This window comes from Pinus tabuliformis, chromosome J (genome assembly GCF_031772625.1).
Source record: "Pinus tabuliformis cultivar Carrire ecotype Pingquan chromosome J, CPIR1, whole genome shotgun sequence".
NCBI classification, from domain to species: domain Eukaryota; kingdom Viridiplantae; phylum Streptophyta; class Pinopsida; order Pinales; family Pinaceae; genus Pinus; species Pinus tabuliformis.
The window spans coordinates 1,118,615,138-1,118,631,613 of record NC_142295.1 but is presented as its reverse complement, the minus strand read 5'-3'; the positions used below and the strand labels follow the sequence as shown (position 1 = coordinate 1,118,631,613).

Here is a 16,476-nt window from a genome sequence, read left to right as displayed (position 1 = left end):
TCCCTATAGTCGGTACATATTCTTATTGTTCCCTGTTTTTTGTTAACCGGAACAATATTCGATACCCAATCCGTTAACGGGATCGGATAAATGAAACCTGCGTTCAACAACTTCTCAACTTCTTCTTTAATCGCAGCCGCTTTTCGTGGGTGAATCTGACGCAAACGTTGCCGGATGGGTTTAGCGTCCAGGTAAGTCTTGATTTCATGGACAACAATGGCGGGATCAATTCCTGGCATTTCCTCGTAAGACCAGGAAAACACGTCACGGAATTCTTGAAATAGGGCCTTGTATGTTTGAAGTTCGTCATCTGAACACGAGGCACCTATATGAATGTGTTCAACAATTCCGGGCTTTACTGAAATGTCAATGGGAATAGTATGAGAAATGTTTCCCAAATTCAGCTCTGAATCAGGATGTTTCGTTGGACTCTGAGCGTCTTTGACATATTCAGCTGTAAAGACTGATGAGAAATCATTTTCAAAATGATCATCCTCAGGTAAAAACGAAGATCTATGATGGAGATCTTCCCATGGTAAATCGTCTACACATAGGACTTCACAAAGTTGTTCGTCAGATGACACAATTTCGGGAAACGTTATTAACTCCGAGGTTGACGCGAAAAGGGATTCCTCATGGACCACATTCATTTGGTCGATTTTGGTTGAACTTGGGTCGGAAAAAGACTGCACGGCTTCATAAGCAATTTCATATGGACTCAAAGGCATTGCATCGTCGAATGAGTCTATCTTAGATTCAGAAGGAACAATCCAAGGATCGTCGTAAATAATAGTATCTAAAGTAATCATATGAATAGATGCGAACGAAGTCATGGCGTTGATTGGAGGAAAAGGAAAAGTTCCCAGTAAACCGGCATCTTTAACTAATCCTACGCCAACATCCTTATAAGGGATAGTCGTTTTACCGACATGCTGGATACTCTCTGAAGAGGCTGGGTCGGATGAAAAGTAAGCCAGCTGGTCTATGGTTACGATCTTGCCATTGTGTGGAAACTTTATTACTCTGAAGACCGATGAAACGATCGCTGTCATAGCGTAAGACCAACTTCGACCCAAAAGAAGGTTGTAGTCTAGAGGGGCATCAACCACCTCCACATCTAGACTAACGGTTTTTCCTTCGACCCCTATAGGAAAATCCTGTAGAATGCCAAACGGATGGAACCCACGGCCATCAAAGGCCTTAAGAATTGTCGGGGATTGATTTAGTGAAGGAGAACCAAGCGATCTCCAACACTGTATCGACATAATACACATGGAAGCTCCCTCATCAATTACAGTCCGATGAATAGGCCTGTTTTTTACTATCACTGGGATTTGGAAAGCCATCTGATGAGGCAAACACGGTGTACTATTTTCTAGATCAAAGATTATTAGGTTCGGGTCTTGAACATCAACAGCTCCTATAGCCGACAAAAGTAATTTTCGTTGTGTTGGGCATGATTGCAGCACTTCTAAAGCCGACATTGCTGAGGGTGAAACAGCTAAATCCTCAACAATGTTGTAATTCTGGGCCGCTCTCGCATGTGGATTGAAAGCAGACCTTCGAAGTACAACCTTGGCGGGCGGTTTGATTACTAAGTCAAGGTTAGGTTTCTCGATCTGTAGTGGATCGGAACCGGGAGCTAAGGTTGATGGATTTGAATGAGAAGATTTTGCTTCTTTCGATCCATCAACAGGACTTTTACTACCATAATCTTGCGATCGAGTCGCAATCCTTACATGAGACATCATAAATATGGGTTCTTCAGTGGCACCCGAGGAAGAACCTATCATCTTACTCTCCTGCTTTGGAAATGGATCTTTCAAAACAGCAGGAGTTGAGGAACCTTTGACGATTTTCATAACCTCGGCCCGATGGGGGCAATCTCTTGTAAAATGATCCTCTTCACAAATAAGACAAGGATATCGAGGTTTGCGCTTTTCGTCATTGGTTTCTGACTTTTCTGTTTTCTCCTTTGGAGTCTTGTCTGCTTTACCCTTCTTCTTACCTTTCTTCTTCCCACCGTTTTTTGATTTAGCCGTAGATGACTCTACAGCGTGAATATCAGCGGAAATTTCAGGAGAAGACTCTCCTGTCGGGGAATCTGGTAATGTTATAATGGGAGAAGAATTCTTTGAAGATTTCTTCTTGCTTTTAGTATTTACCGTACCAATCATGCCATCAGCAACATGAGATCCCGAAGGAGCGGCAGTGATTTGATTTGACTTTGGAAGATCTGGGATCTTTTCGTGTAACGTACCTGACTGAGTGTAAACTAAGTCAAGGTACTGCGCTTGAGCAATCACTTGCTCCTCAGTAACTACTCCGGCCTTAGCTACGTCTTCAGTAATCTTCGGTAATAATGATTTAACAAACCATTCAGCTAAGATTTGATCCGGGATAAAAACTTTCACTAATCGCCGTCGACGTCTCCATTCATGTATATGATCGGAAATATAAGTGGATGTCGACTGTTTTAATGAAGTTAGGAGCTCCGTGCCATTATCATATCTGACCGGCAACTGAAAATGAGTTAAGAACGAGGTAGCTAACTGACTAAAATTGTAAAAAGAGGCCCGTGGTAACTCAATGTACCACTTGGCCGCGAGACCAATGAGCATACGCTGGAAAAGACGTAAGCGGATTGAATCATCCGAGATGGAATTTGAAGCACACCAGAGGTGGTAAGTCATCACATGATTGGACGGATCCTCTCCAGACTTACCTTCGAACTTGGGTATATCGCTGGGCAACTTATTTGGCATTGGCGGCCAGAACAGAAGATAATTTATTGGATCGTTCCTTAGGCGCGACAAGTCTGGTAAATCCAAAGTTGCGATAAACGGTAATTGCCGATTAGGATCCCTAAAACTCTGGGTCACAAGACCAGTCCCAGGAGGAGGATATCCAGGATAACTTGGAATAGGTATCGCATTCGGGATATTATATCCTCCTGGAAAACCAAGATTAACTGGACCGTACTGGGGTTGTTGACGTTGTTGATAAGTGGACCCAGGATATGGTTGATACTGGTAAACCGGCTGTTGGACAGCAGGCCCGTATTGGTACTATCCCTGGTACGGTTGATAAGCGAATTGTGGTTGACTAGTGACAACCGTACTTAAACCAGATTTTCCTACAGGCATCTGAACCGTAGTTTGAATCGTATATCCAGACAATGGTAAAGATGTTTGAGGAGTAGTTGCAGAGACAGTAGAAACCGGAGCTGTCGATACTCCAGAAGTAAGTGTGGTGGAAGGAGCAGATGTTGCGGTGGTTGCAGCAGTTGTTTGAGATGGAGTACTAGGTGCAATTGGCGACTGAGTAACTACCAAAGGTACAGAAGTTTGAACATTAGACTGGACCGGTTGCTGGGATGGACCAGCAACTAAGGGTTGTCCAGCTTGAGATGACAACTGTACGCTTGGCTGCAATATCTGTTGAACTTGCGATGGATCCCACACTATGTACATTCTGGGGTATTGACCCATAACAGGTTGAGGATATTGAGATCCATAACCGGATTGAGGGTAGGATTGATAATTGAAAGGTACATTTCCCGTACCTTGAACATAAGATTGACCTTGAGGTGGTTGATAACCTTGACTCGAGTATTGACCTTGAGGTTGATACTCCTGACGTAAATAATGATACTGGGGTTGACCTTGAGTGATGAATTGATACTGAGGTTGACCCTGGGGTACATATTGAGGCTGGGGTTTACCTTGATGAATGTATTGTACTATGGGTACATACTGTCCTTGAGGTTGCCCCCCAGACGCAACTTGTGTACCTTGAGGTTGTCCCCCAGGCGTTAATTGAGGCTGCCCCCCAGGCGGTAATTGGCCACCTTGAGGTTGAGAACCGGGAACTGAACCTGACATCATGTAAATGTCCCCTACACCCAACGGTTTGTTACCATTGTTTCCAGCTAATAACCCATGTTCAATGGGTTGAGGAGATGCTCCCACAAAAGTACCAGAAAGTGACTGATACCCGGAGGGAACAGAAGGACCGCCATACAAAAAAGATTCAGGAGATTGAGTGAACACGGACGACTGACCAGACATATTTACAGGAGTATAAATACCTCCAGGGGGAAAAGGAGTACGAGGTGGAGAAAAACTTATCCCTGAGTTGTCTAAATAATTGGTTGACGAAAGATACCAAGTAGTACTTCTAGGAGGACTGTAAAAGATAGATTCACGCTCCCTTAGATCAATAGTAGGTTGATCTTCAAGGATAGATACGCCAAATTCTTCCTCTGGAGCAAGTTCTTCAATAGTTATCAAACCAGTAGGAAGATTTTCGGTGATGACTCTTTCTACCCTAGGTGAATCAGGTGCACTAGAAGTTGGAGTAACAGGTTTAGATATTTCAGGTTCTTCGCCTATATCACTAGTAGATGAAAAACTACCAGCAAGCTCAGAAACTGCAACAGCTTCGGGATTATAACCTGTTTCTAGACCTTGGTAATCTGGATGGACTACCAACGACGATTCTCCTTCTTCAGGTGAACCTACTTTACTGCCACTAGGAGTTACAAGGACTTTCAAACCTTCGTAATGACCCGGAACCTCTTCAGGAGGTTCGCCCCGAAGTCTACGGGACTTTCTCAACAAATCGGCCACGGTAACAATCTCAGGAGACTTGCCCCGAAGTCTACGGGACTGTCTCGGTAATTCAGCCACAGTTAAAAACTTTTAACTACTGAACACGCAAACAAAGTAAAATCTCAAAGCAAACCACCTAAAGTCTCTAAAGAACCAAACAAATTTGAATCACACGCCTAAAGAATCTAGGGCATCAAACCATACACAAACAGTAGCCTTCCGGACCGAAAACACTAGTTTGAGATGAAACCCAACATCGCCGAATTCAGTACAGAAGTGGTGGGCGGAACAGTTACCCCGACAACTTGCTTAATGAATAGACCAGCACAAGTTCCTCCACTTTAACCGTCTCGAGTGAAGTGAACCCCCCGGAAAATCCAAGTGAGTCTAGCTGACGTCTGCTCCAGGTACAGTGGGATCTTCCCTCCACCGTCACCTCGGTAGAATCCTAAAGATAATGGTCACTAAGGTTACCAACAGCAACAAATGCACCTGGGGGAACAGTCTATGACCTGATAGCACTCAAGGGCAGAGTAACAAGCTCAATCCCCTTGCCGGCTCCTTGACAATAATCCAAGGTTTACCGACAAGTGACCCCAGGCTCCTCGACAATAATCCGAGGTTTACCGTTTGTAGTACGTGCGTATTTGGCGTCTTTCCCAATGAAGGAGGATTGATCCCCTCACTGGTTCGGACACGGTCTCGTGCTTCTCCTTTAAGAGGAGCTTTCCCAGAGTACAAATGAAACAGTCGGATTTATCCTACCACAAGATGAGCTACTTGTTTGGTTTTGCTGTCTTGGAGAGTTAATTACTCTCCTACTCCAAGACACTAGCCTAATCTATATTGGTGTTTCAGAACCCTAGTAAATAAAAAGTTACTAAATTGATTTTACTTTAAGCGTTAATTTTATGGCTTTTCTTTAAGACAAAAGGTAGTGGAGATGAAACTGATGGTGTGTAGACTCGACCAAAATCCACTAAAAAGATGCACTTAGGATGATTTAAACTATTTTTTCTTTTTCAATGAATTCCGTAGCTAAGAGAGTTGGAGAATGCAAAATTGATAAAAAGACAACTTTCTTGGCAATGAAAATCAAAGAAACAAACTCTTTATCTTTTCAAAACATACAACACATGACCACTAATTACTTCACGAAAATTCCTTTTTCTTTCAAAGACTCAAATGCTACCAAAGCAAAATTTCCTTCAAAAGATATTTTTGTATTTTTTCCTAATTAATAAAGCATGTAAAACTTACTTTAACAGAAATCAAAGTTAAAAAATCTATGGCAATCAAATCAACTCAATTTCACTCAAAAGCAAATCTAAGAGAAAAAGCACCTAAAAGTAAATCTAACGAGGCAAAAGCCTACTAAAGATGATTCCTGGATGTTTTACTCAGTCAAAATATAACTAAGGACAATTTAATGCAGAACCAAAAACCAGTCAAAAACAAAAAACAAAATCTTTTGTTCTTTTTCTCAAGAATAAAATTCAAAGTTCAATCAACAAACTTTTTCGAGATTCGCAAAGAGAGGACACAAAGGTAGGTTTCTCACAAGGGTGGATTCTATGAAAGGCCCGACTCCTAAGAGGACTGAACAAAACCAGGGAGATCCAAAGTTTGACAACCTCTAATGCCAAAGTCACTACAGGACCAGTGCAAAAATCAAACCCTAAGGCAAAATCTCTATGAATTTCACTAAAACTCTCGACACTGACGAAACAAGCTTAGGTGAAGATTGATGGCAGATAACCAGTGGATCTGGGCAGAAAAAACAAATTAAAACTAAAATCTAAAAGGCAAAAAGAAGAAAATTGAAATTTTCTTAATTTTGACAGGGTACGCAGGCGACCTGTTTGCACAGGTGCGGGTACGCTCTGTGCACAAAGCTACAGTGCGTACAGGTATGCACTGTGCTCAACGCAGAGGCTGCTTACTTCTAGCAAAACAAAGAAAAACTAAAATCTAATTTAACCCTAAGCTAGCCCACCCAAAAACACAGTCAGACAGCCAAAAACCAGAAAACAAATGACTTTTCTCAGACCAAAGTTTCATACAAAGGAAAAAACATTCACATCAATGGAGTCCCTAGTGGAGTCGCCATTTTGTTATGCGGAAAGAGTCGATAGTGTGGACACAACCGACCTCTTTAGAAGCAAGGCTTTCTAGTGACAAACAAGACAAATAAACACTACCTTTCTCTAAACATGCATTGAAAATACAAGTAATCAGGTGATTTTAACATACCTTTAGTCCAACGCTTTGTAGTAGTTTAGCCTCGTCTATCCGAATGAGCTCCTCCTTCTCTTCGAAACCTGCATTCACTAACAAGCCAAAAGATTAAATAGCACCTGATAAAATCATAAAACAATACATATCCATCATACAGACCAAGGAGTATATGAAACAAATCATGAATAACAATCTGTTGAGAAAAATGAGTTCATTTGTATTAAGTGGAAACAAAAGAAACAATTACAACCTGAGCCTTGGTGTTGTGCAGGTCCCTCCTAGGGTCCAACAAGAGTTTTCCTTTACTTTGATCAGCTCACCCACTCTCAAATAAGGCTAGGAAAGGATGGGAATCTCTCCTCTCAAGCTTTACAAGGGAGTCCTAATTCCAGCAGCATCTACCCTTAGGAATGTTCAGCTTTCAACCTCCCCTCCCTCTGGCCCAATGCCTGTATTTATAGTGCTCTAGAGGAAGTTATTCAGGTCCACCATCAATGGGATAAGTCCCTTTTTGGATGGGATATCTCCCCTCTTGATGGGATAAGTTCCTCTTTGATAGGGATACATGAACCATCTGGAGGTGCTCCATACACGTCAAACAAGCTTCTAGAATGCTCTAGAAATGACTACAAGTAACTTTTTTGGAGTGAAACTTGCGCCTTTTGACCTTTACAGGAGTACGCACCCTCCCCTTTATAGACAGAGCGTACAAGTACGCAGGTATTTTGAACTTGGGGTGCGTACACGCAGGTAAGGCTAAGAGAAACTGCGTACCCAAAGATATATAGATTTTTAATGACTTTCTCTCTTTCTTGGAGTTTGACATGGAGAGCAGAGGTATGAGGCTTGTCAAGGAGGATAGTATGACAGTTGATAGAGCCATACTAACTGCAAATAGTCATGGTGACAAATTTTATTGTAACACGTAGCTCAGTAAAGAGCGCGATAAGGCACTGTCTAGATCCTTTATCCTTACGGTGTTATTATTATAGATCTTAACTTAATTATGTGGGCCGAGCATTCTCATCAATCATTCAACATTTATAACAAGTGTGCACAATCATAAACTGTAAAGAGATTAGAAAAGATACAACAGAAACATAAACACATAGATCTATGAGCAGATGCACGATATTTCAGAATCAAATCATCTTTTATTAATCCTTTGTTCTAGTACAATCTCAACTTCACCCTGCGCACTCAGCTGCAGGGGTTTGTGCACATAGTAGCAGACTCTACCAGGCCTCTGTGCACTCAACTATAGAGCCTCTATCTCCTACTACAAACCAAGAATCAGACTTACAGACTTAGAGCTCTTTCATTATCCAAGAATATCATAAGACTTCAAAACTGCCTTCTACCCTTAGAGCCTTGATCTATTTATACATTCCCATGGTTCGCAAACCATGGGTAGGCCGACACTCTATATTATATTACAATATTTTAGGGCAGACTACCCTAGATTCTTGCACTCCGCTCCGTGCTCGCATTTTGCGGGGTCTTTACATTCCATGGACCAAAAGTCGGGCTTTAAGCCTAAAAAAATCACTATGGGGGCTCTTTTGCCTAACAAGCCCCCAACACAATCAACGTGACTCATCCTGAGTCACTCGGCTGGTGCGTTGATCTTGGCACGGAGTCCATCCAGCAACCTCCACACTTCGCTGACATTGGCAATGCACTCTTCTATTGTCCACTCTATAAGTTGTGCGCGACTCTATGAGGCATCATTATCAGGGGAGCCTTCTTGCCTTAGTGCATATGCATTCTGCATCTGCGCCAGCTTTTCCTCAATTATGGCGGTGACCATGAAGGCTTCCTCGAGCCAAGGCTGAATGTGTGCCTTAAGCACTACTTCCTTCGGGCACGCCGCATCCACCTGTTCCTTTAAAGCCTAGGCCTCCTTCATCCTGGCAAGGTGCTGTGTAAGGGAGACCATCTGTGCAGTCCCTATAAGATTGTCATATTCCTGCTATAGCTGCCATGCTTCTGCCTCTAGCTACTGTATGGTTGGATCTTCCTGCAAGGAAGTGAGCATGAGGAGGGACTGATCCAACAATCTTGTGTAGTCCTCTACAGCGTGCTCTATCACTTCCAACCCTGATTGAATGGCGTGGTGGTGCCACTCCTTGACTTCCGAGGGTGTAGAGGGCTGCACCTTCAGCCGCAACTCAGCGATTTCTAAGTTCAGCTCCAACTGAACTTTCGCAGCCTCCTCCTAGGCCCTACAGAATCTTCGTTCCATTTTTTGAATCTTTTATGCTGCTGGGAGTTCTGCCAGCACAGCCAGTTCTGGTATGTTGCTACAGGCCTCCTCCATGGCCTGCTCTGATCCTTGGGTATGTACCACCAGGTTGTTGCATTGTAGATTGATCTGCTCAATATTTCCCTTTTGCTACATTAAGACCTTGGGGGCATGGCCTTCCCTAGAGCAGAGCTCAGCGGTTACCCCATCCTGTAGCTAGTATAGGGTTTCATGGGGAAGGGTGGCCAAATTCAACCCCCAGCCCTTCATTGTGGCCTCTTCGCCCTCAACTATTGCTAGAACTGCACCTTCTGGAAATCCAACGGTGTGGGTTGTGTGGACGCGCACCAACTGACCCGCTTCAGATGGCCCTGCCACGCCGTGCGGTGGAATCATTCCTAGGGGTCACACTTGTAATGCCTATAGCTGCTCTCTAAGCACCCCAAACACAGTCGTCTACTTTTTGAGTAATTCCTCCAAGGCATATGTTGACTCTAATACCTTTGTCTTTTTCCGTCGCACTAATTTCTCCTGGATGCGCGGTCTCTTGAGTTGAGTCAGGGCAGGGTCTGACCGTGCTTCTGGCTGATCCTCCCCCTATATGTCCAGCTATATGGACAATTCCTGGCCTTCGTCGAGCTCCCTAATCGGCGTGGTTATAGTTTCTACCATCTATGCTGCCGCTGTTGCATCAACCGCCTTTAGCTGTGTGGCCTTCTCCTGTTCCTGGCACTATCTTTTCACCAACTTCATGATGAGTAGCTTGGATTCCTTCTTCTGCTGCTGTGCTACAATATTTTCTAGTTCTACCAAGTCCGGAGCGTGCCACTCCAGAGACCATGCCGCCATTACATCGAAGATTGCATTGTCTGTTGCAATGAATGGAAGCTTCACCCATGTTTGGGCTAGATCCTTTCACACCCAGATATACAGATTATGCATATCCGTCTTGAACTCAGTCGTGCTTTGCAAATTGTTGTATATTGTTGGGGACAAGCGCAGCTTGCAATTGATCCGTGTTTAGATGCTTGCCTTCATGAACACCCAAAACACCTTGATCTTGTGAATCCTCGTCACGTCTTTCGTCACATAGAGTGAGGTGTACTTCGCGACTTTGGGTAGGTTCCTCTCAATGGTGGGAAACTGGTTGTCCCCTGGTAGCTCCCCTGCAACCAATATAATGGATAAGAGGAACCACACATAGTGGAAGGTCTTACCCTACTCCTGGGCCTCCCTATAATTTGTCAAAAATTCGTCATAGAGAAACTGCGCCTAGTTGAACTGGACCCCCTCTACACACTACTCCGCCAACGTAATTACAGATGCTGGCACCTTGTCTGTGTAGCATTTCCTCATGAGCTTGCAACTAGCAGATGGGTGGCAATGCACACCCCTCGTTCCTTGATGCTTGCTATTACATACCCTCACTTCCTCTTCTCCAGCTTATATTTGGCCTTCATAGCTTCTACGAGGCCCAAGTTGCTCCTCTTTCCTACTATGGTTGTGGGATTGTTTCCTTTGATGGGCAGTCGAGAAATATGGTGAATTAAGTTGGTCGTGATGGGAATCGGCTCCTCTAACGAGAGATACCCATCATGTACTAGACACAGTAGCTGTTGGATGACAAAAATTGTGATGGGCCCTTGGTGGTAGTGGGGTATCCACCACAGATGGAGTAACCCAACCTTCTCCACACTGCGTAACCATTTCTGCTGCAGTAATTTCTCCACGACCAACTATTGGAACTTCTCACTATCCGCGAGGTCCTAGTATTCAAACTTTATATTCGGTACCCGTCCCAGTGGCAGACCATTAATCCTTATCTCATCCGAAAGAAGTGGGGTCTGGGGCGCACACTTCGTGGCCTCCAGGTCCTTTGGTATCTTGGCTATCCCTTTCCGCGGGGGCATGTAGGGGGGTAAATTTATCGCCAAAAGTACCTGGGAAAAATTTTCTGCCTCAACGTCCCGTACTTCAATATGAGCGATCAGGGCTTGCAAATCTTCCTCCTCTTCCTCGGTTTCAACAGTGATAGCTTTTCCCTTCTCTGCCATTGATAATTTACTGAATCGTGGGTTTCCGGGTGATACCTGGACTAGCCACATTTTCTGCTTTTCTTTTTGTGGTCACAGTGTGCGTAGGGACTTTGGAACCTCTGGTGTAGCTACCACTTCCCCAAGCTCCTCTAGGGTCACACGGGGCTCTAGGTTAATCTCCACGAATCTCACTCTGGTTCTTGCAACCATCATCATTTCTATACTGGATCCGCTCGGTCGCGTACTCATGGGTGGTAAGGTAGCTTGGTGCTCAATGCTCTATACTGGCGCAATTTTTAAACAACCAAGTGTTGCCTCGAGGCTAGCCCAAGGGATTTTATAGTGTTGTTTGAATTCGAATTTTCCCATTCCCTCCACTCCTGAGTCATTAATACCTTCTTGGCGATAGATCATCCTGAATCTAGCTCTTAATTTTTGTAGAAATTTTGAATAATTTAACACATATTCATAGAGATTATCCTGATCATACAATTATAAGCGGAACATGTATAATACATAATCTCCTCTATGTTGATCATCAATTTACAGAAGCAGAAACATTCACAGGCGCACATAGAAGCATCAATCAAACTCATAAACACAGTATGTATCCCGGGGAAAGCATCTCGCTAAAAACCCCACACTATTTGTATATTATATTGATTGAATCATGTAACAATACAAAGCATAATACTTCTCACAAGTATCTCCACCTGTTACACACAATACAGCTCATATTTGATCTCCAAATCTCTTCCACTGCTTGCCTGCCTCCACTGCTCAATACCTGCTCAAGAACTGATGAGAATGGCTTCCCAAACTCGATTTTCACCTGCAAAATAGTCACTCACTCTTTGTGGATGTGAGCAAAGGCTAAAATGTGGGCCAAATACGTGAGCAAACTCATTGGCATACTCAATCCTTTGATTGTGCAAGATCTGATGCACAACTATAGTCACAACTGATAGCAATCTGATTCTCTACCACTTGTCCCTGTTGAACTGAACATGCACTGACATGCAACTGAGTTAACTGATGTATTCTTTAGTTGTATTATGAGTTAATAACTTGTGAATTAATTAATAACTAATTCACCCAACTCATCTCTAGTCTATTGATCAGTTAGACTAAATACAACCAGTTTAACAAAGCTAAACTGAACACAACTCCATCAACTGCACCTCCAGTCCACTAAACTCAACTCACTTGAGTTCTAACTGAAGTCCTGCATGCAAATATTAGTCATCCCATAGGTAACCACGTATTTCCCTGTGGGATCTGCATGTACCACATCCGTAGCTCATTCTGAAGTGCTCCAAGAGAATAAGATCAAGTTTATAGTCTAAATATTATTATGAGACAATAATATTTGACTTTTCTATTTTTGACAGCCAGTCTAAAAATAGACTTTGATCACTCACACTGTGATCATTCACATTTTGATAAAAAATAGAAGTCCATCTATTTTTCCCAACTTGACCAATCATCCATAAACAGCAACCTGCAATCCATAGACATGATCCATATGTCTAAAAATAGACATAGTCTAAAAATAGACTTGCGCCAAAAATAGCCTGCGGGCCCACTTAGTGAAGGCGACTCTTTTCACTAAGCTCCATCATCTTGTTGTATTCTTAACAAACATTTCTTGTTGCACACTTTTCAACAATTTTTGCCTTAATTTCCTACCGCTCGCTCCTTTCTACCTTAAATTGAACCTCTTGTCATGAAAAATGACATCAATGGTCACCTCCTAGCCTCTCAGCACAACAGTGCAGCTTCTGATTCTTGGCTTTGACCCATGTGATATACTGACCCTGCGTGTAACTTTCTTCCTGCGCATTTTTCCTATAGACTTGTTTACAGTCCCGTGCTCTCTTTCAACTGCTTGGGGCACTGAGATTGTACTTTCTATGGATATTTAGGTGGTTACTCCACTCGTGTGAGTCTTCCCTGCACCTTCCAGCCTTGTTCGCGGGCACCCCTCAAGTACTCTTACGTCAATTACTGCTTCGCGTTCTTTGTTACGCGGTGCACTCGTTTGATTCCTTTGTCTAGTGGGGTGCGACAACAACCCTAGTAGCAAAGCCCCAAATCCTTCCAATGCAGTAGTATGGCTGCCTACCTTTTGTTTTGTTGAGCATAGCCTCTTGGCTTGACATGCTTCTATGATTTCAATTTCCAGTTTGTTGATTTCTTCGTCCAAGATCCTGCTTTTCTTCCTCAATCATACTCGATCCTCTTCGAGTTCACAAATTTTCAACCGCCCCTGCTGAATGGCTTCTTGAACCTACATATATTTGTCCCTGCAGGTGGCACAATTCCTTCGTCCTGGATCATTCCACTTATGTGAGGATTCCTTCCTACCAAGCCTATGGCCTCGACTCTACCTATCATCTTTAGGATCGTCTGTGCTCTCAGATTCTTGTACATGGCCCAAGAGGCCCATCGACCCACCCATACACGTTGGTCCTAATTAGTTCGTCTAGCTTGGTGAACCTTGTGAAAAATCCCACATCTCCTCTTGATTGCTTCTATATGGAACTTTTGCGGTGCACGACGCTTTTCTTGCTACTGCAGCTAGTTTCGGGTGTTGATCCATAGTCTAGGGTGAGTGCGCAACCTTTGTACCCATCGACACAGGTGAGCACACAACCTTCTCAGTCTTGGTTTCCCAAGTCTTGTTCAGTGCTGAGGCCTTCTAATCCATAATCACATTTGCCCTTCTCCTTTGCGTCGGCTTACCCTGGCTTGTGGACACATATTCCATCCCCATACATGTGTCGTGCAACATATTCCCTTCAGTGCAGCGTACCGTTGTTGTTCTTGTACCACGCTTACAAATTGGTCCATGAAGTTAGTCACTTCACCCTGCGTTGGCAATCCCCTTACCTCTATTGTCACGCGACGGAGTGATATAATCATCATATTTCAATTTAATTTTGTGACCTCGTGCAATCGGTTCTACCAATGTTCTACTTCCTCATATGAATCCGAAGTATAGGAATTCTCGCGTTCCCATGAGATTCTCCCATCTATAGTTGGGTTCACACGATCTTGGTCCTTCACCATTATCTAGTAAATGAAATCCAGCTCATCATCGCTTCCATCGTGATGCATGGGTTCAGTGTAGTGCGCTCCTTCGGCTGGGTCTAGCGGAACTACTACGCATAGGGACATTTTCTCGAATATCATCTTCCGCTTCTTTAGATTGATGACTCCATTCGTATCAGTGGCCCAGTCTATTCCTAGTAACACGAGATAAGGATTATTGTCATCAACAATCTCTATTACCTCAAAGTCCATCTGGGTGCTCACGCCTTCAATATCGACGGTTACTCCTTGCAATCTTCTTATGGGCACGATCTTCTGTTGGTTTGCCATTCGTAACTGAATAGGAGACCATTGCAACATGGGCCTGCCCATGCACTCCCAGGTTTGCTTAGGTAACACATTCAAGTTAGACCCCAGGTCCAAAATTACCTGATCCATTTTATATTCACCAATCTGCACCATCAATCTCATCTCCCTCCCAGTGCACAATGTATGCTTTCCTAGTTTCTGGACTACGTGCGGTTCACCCGACCCTGCGTACCTAGTGATAAACTCTTTTAGTCCTTTAACTGCCTTATTGTCATGCAGCAACTTCATGCATGTCTCTAAAAAGGTAGTAAGCATAGAAGGATCCATTCCCAGCTCTGGTTGATCCTTACTACCTGAAGTAGAGGCCTCCATGAAGCTCTTCTTAGCTTCCATAAACATCTCCCTTGCATGTTCCAAGTCAAATTCAGGTTCCTCTGTAGGAGCCTTACAAACCCATGTATCTTCCTCAAGTTGCTTCCCCTTGTCTTCCCCTGTGGTCACACCACTTCTGAACACCATATTCACATTTGGGTCTTCTTCACGTGGTTTCGACCTCATCATTTTAATATTATGTGTCGGAGTAGGCTAAAGTACCCCTTTCTTTCGCATCTGCGTGATCAATGTAGGAAAATCTATTGCTTCATGATCGAATTGAGAAAAGTATGAACAAGATAGTCTCATTGGGTTGGTACAATAATGGGCGTAGTGCCTTGTTCCCGGCAATTATAATATATTAACTATTCATGGCCCCTTCCTGGGCCCATTCCTCCTTGTCCTCGCCCTCGCCCTTGAAATCCAGTGCACACCATCCCTGTGGCTGGGTTAAGGCCTCACATTTCTGTCTACATTCTATATGTTGAAGTCCACTCCATCATTAACTTGTAGCTGCTATAAGTACACTCATTGTGGCCCACCGATCTACAAAAATTGCAAAACAGCTGCTGGGGAGTCTATGTATACTTCTGCAACAAATGATAGTTGTCCTTCGTGTGCTTTCCTCCCACCTGATAGATCGCGCACCAGTGCACTGGTGTCGCGCTTGGCCCTGCCTATGCCTCTGGTCTCAATGACATTGGTCCCACTCATGCCAAATAGTTAGCGAATGCTAGATAGTGATCCTTATCATGGCCCTGGCCTTTACATTTTATACACCATACTGCTTCGTGTGCCTCTGGTCACGATGACCTATCTTGCTTCAAACTCTGCATCTCCAAGCATAAGTTCTATAGTTGTGTGTGGATTTGTTGAACTCCCAACCTAGGATATTTTATTGGAGTCTCATGAAACCTCATCACCATTTCTAATGCTTCAACCTGGGTTGAAAGCTTCTGCTAGGACAACACCGTCTTCAGGTGCGGTGTTAGAGATGCCACAAACCATGCACGGTGCTGCACATCTGTGAGCGTCATATTAGACTCACGGATCGTACTCTTCAATCGCTGATCCAAATTCCAGGGGGTCTCGCCCGGGAGCATCGTGACCTCTTTGAACCCAATGATTGACTGCGTCTCTGATTTCAGCCGACTAAATTCTTTGTTCAGTGCATTCTGGATCTCCGCTATTCCTCCATTTGGGTGATCATTCGAGTGCTTGATGTACCATGTCAGTGCGCAATCCTGCAACGCACTTGTCAATGTGGCCTTTTTAATCTTGTCATCTGTGACCCCTTGTGCTTCCCACACTGTTCTTACCACAAACCAAAACTAGTCTAGATCCTCATTCAGTACTCCTTTGAATACGGGTAGCTTGATTTCTCTCGTCATGTTGATCTGCAGGGTTAGTGGAGGTGGAGTGGGTGAAGATGGAGGTGAGGGAGTTGATGTGGGGGGTGGCGTGGATGGGGGTGGTAACTACAGAATTTGCTGCTTTATCAACCAGACCACACTTCTCAGGGAGAACTGAGCGATCTCCTCCTCGCTTTCTTACGAAGGTGAAATTAGGGGACTATTCTCTAATCCCTCGCTACCATTATAGATCTTTC

The 16,476-nt window shown here is 43.8% G+C and overlaps 1 pseudogene; it reads right to left on the bottom strand.

Annotated features, from left to right (window-relative positions):
• The window catches only part of LOC149230998 (guanosine nucleotide diphosphate dissociation inhibitor 1-like), a 44,233-nt pseudogene extending 33,083 nt beyond the window's left edge, over positions 1-11,150 (bottom strand).
• Between the last annotated feature and the right edge of the window lie 5,326 nt (positions 11,151-16,476).